Raw genomic sequence first — 10,208 nt, forward strand, 5'->3', positions numbered from 1 at the left:
TTTGTTCACCATCTGCTATACTCTCTCATGTGTCAGTTGTGCAATTCTAGTGAATTTTTATGTATAACTTCCTGCTTTTAGTCATAATTGGATTTCATCATCTTTCCTCTCTCACACCATTTGGCAGGCAGTAGTGTAAAGCACTGAAATGAGCACTGTAAGTTAGCCATTACAGCAAGCCTGAAGATGGTCCTTGTTTTTCATAGGGTAGGTATACAAATGAGGTTGTGATGATTTTCCCCATATGTTACAGAATACGTATTCAGTTTCTTCTTAGGAAAAGAATAAATTCTTAGAGATTACTGTCTTCTGCTTTTACTTAGGGAGTTGGGTTTGACCACAATGACTAGTCTTGCAATTGTTCTAAAGACCTGCACTATAGAATTATTCACATCACAGTTAAACTTAGAAGCTACTTTCAGGTGGCTTTATATGCATCTGTAATTTTACTTTATTTATGTTCTTCTGTGAAAAAAAAAGGAGAAACCTCCCCAAAATTTTTGTCTATAATGCTCTCAGGCATTTTTTGTATGTACCGCAATAAATCTGCTTCCAATCAATGAAAAACGCTTCCTTTTAAAAAATAATCTGTTTCTTTTTAAACACAGATTTTCTTCTACCACATAGAGAAATAACATCACATATTTTCTTCTGGAGCATGTATGTAATACTTTTATGAAATCTGTCACAGACTGTGTTGGTGGTATATCTGCATAAGCAAAACAACATTTCTTCGTGACACACAATCAACATGAATTTCCTAAGCACAATAGGCACAGTGAGTGGATTTCCATTCCTCTTCTAAGATTTTTGTTGTAAGACACACTCACACACTTCACACTCACATGAACCAGCCACTGCCCCACAGACCAGCACAGCCCAGTCCCACTGGACAGGCCTAGGACACTCAAGCCTGAATGACAAGTGACCACCATACACCACAGCTGCAATGCAGGCTTTGTCTTAATACAGTGTTGGACACCTGTTGACATGAGTCCCTAACTGAGGAACTGCTGGTTTTGCTGTTATGTTGCATGTCAGGTATACAGCATGCACTGAGGACATGGCTCAGGGCCAGTCTCTGCGATTCCTCATCTGAGGCCAGTTGGCAGCTGTCACCAGGGTTTTTGTCATCTGCTGTTCCCCTGTTCCAGATGTCTTACACAATTGTGAAGCTTGCATTGGTTATGTGACAATTTTTTTCTATTGCTTCTTTGGTTTTCAGCTCTTATTTCAATGATTTAACCAGTTAAAAATGGGCAAATTTTGTCAAAGTCTCCTTTGCCTGAGCCCTCAGGTAGGCTTTGCCTCAGCAGTTGCAATGTTTTCTTATTTTGTGTAAAAGTTTGTTCTGAACTTAACTTTCTGGATGACAAGCTGTCAATCATTATACTCTGCTTTTGTAATCGGGTGTCAGATTTTATTTGTGCATTTTAAATAAAATGGTCCCTGCATTCAATTTCTGTCATCACAGTTTCTTAAATGTGTAGAAACTCTCAATAGATACTTGGATGTTCGATATGTTTCACATATAATCTTTGTTAAAAGTGTTTGATCCTTGCATACTTCTTTTGTACTGGGAAAACCAGATTTTTTATACTCTTACTCAGTGTAATAATTATTTTGATTAATTTCATTATTATTTATTCCAGTGTTCTCATACAGAATCACAAACCACATTCATGAGCCCAAAACACGTGAATTATTGAAAAAAGAGAGGGAGGATGGGAGCATTTCCAATCTTACCTAATTTCAGAACTTGAAAATTATAGCAGAGCAAATCTGGCTACATCCATTCATTGAATACGTATGAAATATGAACAGACATTTCTCAGCTTGAAGGAAGAATATGTTCATAAATGCAACCAAAAAGGACTACTAGAGATGTGTATTCTGACCTTTATGATGTGCCAGGTTAATTTTTGCTATTATCTTTATCAGAAAAAGACAGCTTTCTTTTTTTTTTATAGTAAATTGTTTTGTTAATGAATGATTCATCATAAATGTATTTAGTTACTTCCAGTAATGATGTAATAAGTGTCTGGGGCTTTGAGGGGGGACAGGGCGGGACAAGGTAGTATATTTATACTATATTTAATAGCCTATATAATATATCACCAGTAAACTCATAAATACCAAATGCACTGTTTGCCTTCACCTATGCTTTATTAATTGCTATACTTTCAGTAACCTTATAAATGTTTCACTGTAACTGAAATATACATTCATTATGCAATAAATGATTGAAGCTCAGTAATGGGTTTTCCTTTAAGCATGATTTATGATTTGCCTTGGCAGGCTAATACCTGGAAACTGTTCACTGTTTCTGCCAAAGAGTGCACAAATTCTTACCAAAAAAAGAAAAAAAAAGCAAGCTTCAAAATCTTGTAGCACGCATTTTGTACAACTGTTTCTAAGCATCACTGATTTTACCGGTTTCCTGTAAAGTCCTTTTCCAACTCCCGTACAGAAAAAATTGTATGTATAGAGCTGGTGTAAGTATTCCAAATATGCAGTGTGTTCCACTTGAAAATCTTGTTGACAGTTGAAGCAGGAGGAAATGTGTGTATATAGCTAATAGGGAATATGATTGAAACATGTCATCAAAGTGGTCTGTACTACAGTGACAGTAAAAATACAGGGTTTTGACAGGCAGTTTTCCTATTGAACATAATGTTCATAAGTTCAATCAAAAGGATTTTAGCTTACAGCAGATTTAAATAACTTCTTAGAAAATGATGGAATAATAGCCAGAAAGATAATTATTAGAGGCAACATAATGAAGAAAACAAGAAGTGAAAGAGAAAGGGCAAAAGAGAAAGGAAGGATAAAAGTTGTATACATTTAAATTATAAAGTAAGTTCAAGAAAATCTAAATTAAGCAAGCCTGGAAACTAAGATGAAAAAACACTTCATTTACCATCCACTGAAAATATTTTAGCTGCAATAATTTCATGTGGGATTTTAAACTGATTTGAGTAATGAGAATGATGCAGAACAGAGTAAGAAAACAGAGCCTCACTGTACCTGCCTATTACCTGTGTTAGAAAGTACAGGGCTGAATTTCTGTGCATTTTTCAATGTCTGTGTGCTCAGAGCAGTTTCTGGATGATGCTCTGTGCTCATGCTGATTCATGCCACCTTGTTACTCCATGGTGCTTCACACCTGGACTACCATGATACTGATGACAGCAGTAACTTAGCAGACAACATTTAGTCAGACGTCATTCCCTTCCAAGGAAGATGCAGTCATTGTTAGGATTCTGAAGGCCTGCGCCATGTCCTTGACTTACCTCATGATAATGAGACATTCTCACCTTGGTGACTTTGTTAAAGGATCATGTTAATTTCTTGTCTGAATCTTAACAATTGCCTAAAACCCAAATTTCTTTGGTACATCAAGGATGGGAAGGACAGACACATGCTTGAGTCCTGCTAACATGCTGCTGCTGTCCCAGTAAAGGGTTGCAAACTGTCTCTTCAGTGAGGAGCAGGCAGATAGAGCAGTGGCTGGCAGGCACTCAGTTTTGTGTGGGAGAAGATTTTAGTAACACAAATGTCTTATTGCTTGCATTTTTTGTGAACAGTGTATAGGAACTTACCAGGAAAACATGCATTTATTACTCTGAAAAGAATTCAGCATCTGTTTTTCCTCACTCACAACCTACTTTGACAACTTTTGGCTTAACTGATTCACTTTAGGCAGATGGAAAACACCAAATATACTTGGCTTGTAAGGAAAACATTAAAGAATGCTTTTTAATATAAAAAGTTGTTTCTTTCCATTGCATAAAATGTTTCAGTTCATAGTGAATATGTCTAGATGCCAATCAGATAACAGAAAAAAATTTGCCTTTTGAGTACCCTGGGTTTTGGCCTTGCAGCACTTTATCCTTAATGATGTGCAGATGAACAGTTCCTCTTCTGGGGCAAGTGGCCTCCTCAGAACTCCGAGCTCACAGCAGATGTGGTTCCAGACTGGGTTAACAACAAATAAGTTCTTTTTCTGTGTAATTCATTGATGGAGCACTTTCATGTGTATGTTAAGCCATGAGTGAGAAAGAGGTTCCTATACAGGAGTATTATAAGTCTCCAAGTCAAAACGTGTAGCAGTGCCAATACTTTTCTTTAGACCATATAGCTGCTCTAAATAGTGAAAACAAAACCTTTCAGACACGTACTGCTTCAGATCATCTAAGAACAGATCCACATGGATACAGACTGAGAAACCACGCTGTGCTGTGCTTTACTAGGTGTAGAGTATTTACTAGGGCGCTTTTCTGACATTTTCCAATTCAGTCACTGCTCATAAAAGTGAATCCAGTAACCAGAAAGATGAACAGAAAATATATATTTTAAGGAGGTTGTGTTTTAATTGGGTAGTTTGGACTTTCAGGAAAATTTGGCAAAGCTGAAATTAATTTTCAGATTATTTGTTCTATAGGAATCTATGCTTCTGCTAAGAGCTTAAGCTGAGATATCTGAGGCAGTTTTGTTCACACTGAAGAATCCAGCTTGCAAATAGAAAACTTTAAATAGTCTCATTCTGTCTACTGAAGTCAATATTGTAGAGAGGTGGGGTTTTTTTCCCTAAAAACACTTATACCTATACAAATGTCAAGGCTTAGTTCTACTTTAAATTCTTCTCTATCCAGAAACGACCTGGCATGTCAAGAACTGTTCTGAACTTTTGGCAGTATGGGAAAAAAGGGGTTCTAAATTAAGGAAATGCAAGTGATTTTTGTTACTTTTTAATAGCTCTTAATGTATATAGCTGTCTAAGAGCTCTTGTAGGATTTGCTAACCAATTTCACATTTATTAATTATTATCCTGGGGCTGTATCATAAGATGTCTCATATGCTTCTACCTTGTCTTGACACAAATTAAAAAGTCCAGCTTGCCATTTCCTTTACAGAAAGGCAATATATTTTACTGCAATTGCACTCTTATTACATGAAAGATTATATACTTGTATGTCACCTCTGTTTCTTAACAAATATCCCTTTAATGAAAGTGGGCAAAATTATCATGCCCTTATGATTCTGAAATATATCTTGGCACTGCACATTATCTCATGTTTTGTCTGTTCACATACTCTCCACCTCCTTTCTGACTTGGAGCTGGAACCCCAAGACACAGAATATAATGACTTGCTTCAGGCAATACAGTAGTCACAGAAGTAAAAGCTTTACTGGGTGGTAGCCTCTCCTGGAATGCAGTCTGTGGCTGGTGATCAAGGACAAATAGGAAGCCAGGTATCCTCAATCTGACAGTTTCAGCCATAGGATTGAGGTCACTTGCAGGAAAACTGTTTGGAATGAGCGGTTTTGTCCAGCTTGTTTCCTTCAGAGTATGTGACAAGGCAGGATGTTGTACATGCTCAGAAACTCTAGCAAAACCCCTGCAGTGGAAGGGCTGAGTGGAAGCAAGAGGAATCAAAGTGGCAGAAGTAGCTAAATGAGACGTATCAAAAAGGTTCAGCTTAGAATTAGAAAAGATGTGATATTATTCAAAGCAAAACTAATGAAAAGCAGAATGCTAAACACATTTACCATTCTTGTGTTTGGGTTAGGGGTGAGGGAGCGCTGGGGGGATATTTTTGCACTTTTTTTTGTAGCAAGGGGTGATGAGTTGAAAGGGGAAGAAATGACTGATGGATCTCAGGAGAAATTACAACGAAGTGCTGAGGTTGTCTTTGAAAAGACAAAACTGAGGAGTGAAGAGCTGGCGACAGTTACAACTTTCCAGCACTTTCACTTTTCCAAACCAAGGAACCAATGGGAAGTATAATTCTTCAGCACTTAAAGCTCCTTAAATTGATATTTTAGGATTAATTTCTTTGATTCCTGGCTTTTCACATAATTGAACATATTTCATAAGGGGAACCACTACAAGAAAGTTCATGACATCCATTATATGAAGCATAGCCCATGAAGATACCTGATTAGACAACTCCTGACCACGGAAGGAGGTATTATAAAACTGTCCAACTGAATGAGATACTTTACTGTGCCACATTCAATCTACCATTTCTATCTGCCCTAATTATAGTCAGCTAATTCTGTTAGCTTCTTTAATACATTTAAGCTACAGTACTTAGAAGCTGAGAGCAAGTACTGCCCTTTAATGGAGTTACCATTTTCAGAGCAACCTTTTCATTCTATGAAGAAAAGAATTATTCATTATTTTTGTCGTGATGGAAGTTTGTTGAGTTTTTTTCCTATTATTGGAATATCTTACAGCAAAAGCCAAATAGTACTTTGTTTACTTAACAATATTTGTAATGTGCCATCAGACAAAAAAAATATGTGAAAAAACTTATGTGAAAAGGAAAGAAATAGCTTGATATTCAATTCTCAGAAAGGTACAGAAGTCAATGTAATAAGATATTGTCTTGCTCCATCACACCAAATGGTAGACAAAGTGCACCTGTAGGCTGTTTTTAAATGTTAGACTTCTATTCAGAGAAGTGATATTCTCCACTGTAGTCAGCAACTTGGCAAATCAGAACAAAATTCAATAATTCTTCCTTTTTTGGAAAGAGAATAAGAAATAGGAACCGTAAAATAGAAATGAGGCTGAACCAAAAAATCTTTATCTGAGCTGGCTCATTTTTTAGGGGAGTTTGAAAACTTTTCTACTAAAAATTCCTCAAACCTATATTACCTGAGTATTCTATCTATCTTTTTGATCATACAGGTATGTGACAATTACACATTATGACTAAACTGCCATGTAAGAATTATATTTCAGAAAGTAAAGGTACTGTTCTGATGCAATGTCTCAAGAGACAATTGATACATTAATTGATACATTAATTGATACATTAATTCAATGCAATACACTATTATTGAAAGGTATGCTTCCTTCAAATATTCCCACAAAAACATACTTGTTAAAAGGTGCATTTCCTACACAGAAGTACCTCTGTTTCCACCTTACCTTTATAGGCATTGCATATACTTACACACTTTAAATCTCATATTTGCACCCCTCAGATATACAAGCCAGAATGTCACTTCCTCAGTGATGCAAAGCAGATTAGAACTTAAAAGAAAGGAAGAGGAGAATGGCTTTCTTTTGTGATAAATACATTTGTGTGTGTGTGTGTGTGTGTTTGTGTGTGTGTGTGTGTGTGTGTGTGTGTGTGTGTGTGTGTGTGATGGACAAACATTTTGTATCATGATGTCAATGTCACGCGTCTATGCAGGCCTGTATAGACAAGCACTAAAATTCTTAAAAGGGTATAAGCACACAAGAGAGTTACAAGGGGCTTCTGTCCTTAAACAACATAATCATTACAGAAAAAACAGTTTGATGAAATGTGGGCTGGAAAGTGATATTATCAACAACTGTGGCAAAACTTTATTGCAGCTGATGCATTTCTGATTCTGAACTTCACATTGCTTTCTGCTTAGATGTACCAAAAGGTGTAAAACTTAGAAGGTGAGACAAATAACATTTTAGCCTTTAAAACACTTATTCACAGTTCTTTCTCAAAGCTTTTGAGGTAATCTGGGACTTTTTCAATGCCGTGTGTCAGACAAAGAACACAGAATTTCCCATAAAATCCTGGGAAAAGGGAAACCAGGGCCTGCCCAGAAAATGAACAGGAGAGGAAGGAAAGGTTTCCAAAGCAAAAAAAAAGGAGCATTGAGGACTGGAGGATTTTTCCAAGCAGGCAGTTCCACTGTCCTGTTGCAGTAATCTCAAAGAAGATACTTCCTATTCTATTCATTTGTTAGAGGCTTTGGACTCAATTGTCCTGCAGTCCTGTGAACAGCATTGTCTTCCTTCTACCCAAAGTTGTCATGCAGCAGCACTGGCAAACACTCAAAGGGGAGTCAAATGAAGAAGAGAGAAGATTTTATAAAAACCAGAGTGCCACAACAGTAAGAAGCTGGAAAAAAAGAAAAGGGAAGGGAAAAAAAAATGGGGAAACAGAAATAAGAAAGAGATTAAAGAGTAGATACAATTGGAGAAATAAAACAAATAAATTGGCAGAAGGGAAGAAAATGAAAGTTTTTGATGGGATAAACCTTCAACCCACAGCTGTCTATAAATAAGTTCCCAAATGTACGTAATTCCTGTAATAAAGCTTTTTAATTTTTTTATGTTATGCTTACAAGTATAAAGAACAACCATCTTGCATATAAATCAGAAGGAAATTAGCAGTATTAGTAGAACTGAAAATCATAACCTTATCATTAGGCTTCTAACTGTAACAGAACAAGAAAGAATAATAATGTAGTTAAAGTTGTTACAGACACTTTTTAGTTTGTTCCTGCTCTCTTGGTGGTAAGGTCACCTTTTCCAAAGCTTGTGGCTAGTGACAGAACAGGTATTGTGGTGAGTCATCAGGATCTGGAGTCCTCTGCCAAAAAGAATGACATGCACATTGATCTATCCTGGCATCTCCTGGGAGTATTTTTTTTATTGTTTGATAATATCCTTTTACATCTTTCCCTTTTTTCAGGGGCTTGACATTATATATGATTTCACTACATGATGCCTTTATGTTTGGTTAGTAATATCTATTTTTTTTCTTTGATAAGGCATATATCAGTTTTCTACAGTTGCAGATCTGCATGCCACTTCATGACCATAACTGACTGCTTAAGACTTCCTGTTCTTTAGTGCCAGGGCTGTGCCCCATGTTTTATTATCCTATGACTGTCCATTTTAGTGGTCCTTTATATAGCATCTCATATCTTCACTTATGCCAGCACTTCTCTGCTCTATATCATTGTGTTACAGTTGTAAATTTTTCGCTTTACACTAAATAACTATTCATTAGAGTTATCTGTGTAAAACTCATTGGAAAATACCACTTTCAGTTACACCAGCCTGTCATCAGACAGTTTAAAACCTTGGACACAGCAAGTCTCTGCAAACTCAGCCATTGCAAACTCCATTACAAAGCTGGTGGATTGTTACTGTCAATCATAACACCGTTATGAAGCCATAGGACTACAGTGTCTTCTGTAGGATTCTACCTTGTGCTCTGTGATGCAACTGTTTCTGGGTTTCTTCTGACCATATATTGTATTGGAAATACAATACGATACAATTTGAAATTGTATAAATGCCACCTGGGAAGCAGGATGAATTCTTCCTTGCTTGGCTGGAGATAAATGGAAATTGATCAATGCCAGATATTGACATAACTATAACCCATACAACATTTGGAGTGTGGAAAAAGGCAACTGTTACAGCAGTTGAAATATGATACCGACATTTTGAAAGTCTTTGGCAACCACATGGCAAACCCGGCACCCTTGGATAGGCACCAAGATTCTTGTAGGTTAATGAGCAGAGCTGAGGAATTTTGAAACAGTCTGTAGGTCTTGTAGTAGCTTTTAAGGGATGTCAAGAAAGTGACTATCTTATCCAGCTGCTCTTGCCAAGGATTTCATCCTGCTGGGCAGACAGGTGTGCCCAGGAACATGGGGTTTCTGTCCAGCCCAAGGGATCCATCTGCTGTTGTCCCATTTGCTGGTTCAGCCAGAGGTGAAGCTGAGCACCTTTCCCAGGGACACCTGTAGACATGAACACAGACATGCACAAGGGAGGCTCACACAGAATACTGAAATGGCTGGTCACACAGGCTGCCACAGGGAAGACCATGCCTTGAACATCACCCAGATAAAGGAATCCCAAAAAACACAGAGACAGCTGAGTCCCCTCCTTCTCTTGGGCAGGATGTCACTAATGCAGTGCACACAAGATATTCTCCAAGTTTACAAGCACATACACATTTTCAGGCCCTTCAAGTGTCATCACATCCCCTCTGTTCATCCACTGCCTCTGCCTGTATCCTGGACCCACTTTATAGGCCCCTTGCCCTCTGGCTGGTTCAGCTCAGTGTTCTCTAGGAAACTCATGGCATTCACATCTTTGTTCTGCAGATACCCCCACACTCACAAGTCTCCCTCACTAGCTGGTGCAGCCAGTGCTAGTTGCCAGTTGCTTGTGAAGGCACCCACAGACACATCCCTCCCATGTATTTACTGGGTTTAGGGAAGATACTGCCACTTGGCACCAGCTGCCACAAGACCTGTGGGCTGTGACCAGAAGTCTACTTCAGCTGCCAGCACTGAGCTTCTCAATCAACTCTTGTCATGTCAGTTTCTCTACAGGTGGTTTTTATGGTGCATACCACTCCTGCTACAGTGAATGGAGGTTAAAGGCTCCAGCTCACTTGCTT

At 37.8% G+C, this 10,208-nt stretch overlaps 1 long non-coding RNA gene across 2 annotated transcripts; it reads right to left on the reverse strand.

Moving 5' to 3' along the window:
• Nucleotides 1-8,258: 8,258 nt before the first annotated feature.
• Nucleotides 8,259-10,198, reverse strand: LOC111940745 (uncharacterized). 2 transcript variants are annotated; one of them, XR_002869651.2, is made up of 4 exons: nucleotides 10,013-10,198; nucleotides 9,238-9,540; nucleotides 8,998-9,125; nucleotides 8,259-8,375 (listed from the first exon to the last, which is right to left on the reverse strand). It is a non-coding gene; the product is annotated as an uncharacterized LOC111940745 (long non-coding RNA). The 2 variants fall into 2 exon arrangements; XR_015280417.1 differs by having other exon boundaries at nucleotides 8,998-9,540.
• Nucleotides 10,199-10,208: the final 10 nt, after the last annotated feature.

This window comes from Cyanistes caeruleus, chromosome Z (assembly GCF_971803275.1).
Source record: "Cyanistes caeruleus chromosome Z, bCyaCae1.hap1.1, whole genome shotgun sequence".
NCBI classification, from domain to species: domain Eukaryota; kingdom Metazoa; phylum Chordata; class Aves; order Passeriformes; family Paridae; genus Cyanistes; species Cyanistes caeruleus.